Below are 989 nucleotides of genomic sequence, written 5' to 3'. Positions count from 1 at the left end.
TGTACAACTGAGAGATCCCTCATGTTGGTGTCGGTGGATGTTGGGGGCTATTCTTGATGAGATGAATTGATAATGCGATTGCATGATGATGATTTTTGAATGAGATAATTTGAGTCCCCTGGGTAGACGCAGTGATGTGATTTCACTAGCTCCAGGCGAGGGTATGATGTATTGATATAGAGTTGCTGAGGCAGAACAACTGGTTATGGTTTTGCTTATGATTTTGAGTCTGATTCGTGGAAGAATCAGCGAGTTGGGAAAAATGTGTAACATGAACTAGATTTAGTATCCCCTTACGACAGATGCCTATTTATGGATTAGTGAGAATCTAGGCTGGATACTTGGTGAAAAGGAGTTTAGGATGCTTAGTGAGTTTTTAATTGCAGTGCATTGTATTTATTTGGCACTTTTACCGTACTGGGAACCCATGGGCCCAGGGTTCTCATTCCGTATATATCTCTTGTTTTTCAGATACAGGTCCAGGTGCTCAAAAGTGAGCTGTGGTTCGTCTGAGAGACGGCGAAGATCTTTATTTTCTCCACTTTGTGTTTTGCTTAGAATCTCTCCATCCTTGTTTTGAAAAGATTATATTATGTATTAAACTCTTTTGAACTTGCCTATAGAGGCTCTTGTGTTTCCTTTGGGAGAGATTAGGATTTACTGTTGTCAACTACTTTCATACTGTACCCTAGCCGGCCTAAACTTCACGGGTCGCGACTAGTGGCTATTTACTTATGTTATATATATCTATCTGTTATCTATCTCTTAATCTCCTTTATGCCTTGTCCGTATATCGCTTTCGGCTTCACGTTTTATCTTTTCGTTGTCGAAACGTGAGTAATACGTCTTCGCGATTTTATTTCTACTCTTTTCAGGCTTCTCGATTAATATTCCTTTCAAAATTACCTATATATATTAAAAATCCACCTGAGAGTCGTACCATCGTAATATCATTGACTTATGACTCGAGCATAAGGATTTGCATATTA

Source organism: Arachis duranensis, chromosome 2 (assembly GCF_000817695.3).
Source record: "Arachis duranensis cultivar V14167 chromosome 2, aradu.V14167.gnm2.J7QH, whole genome shotgun sequence".
Taxonomy (NCBI): domain Eukaryota; kingdom Viridiplantae; phylum Streptophyta; class Magnoliopsida; order Fabales; family Fabaceae; genus Arachis; species Arachis duranensis.
Note: the sequence above shows the minus strand (reverse complement) of the source record.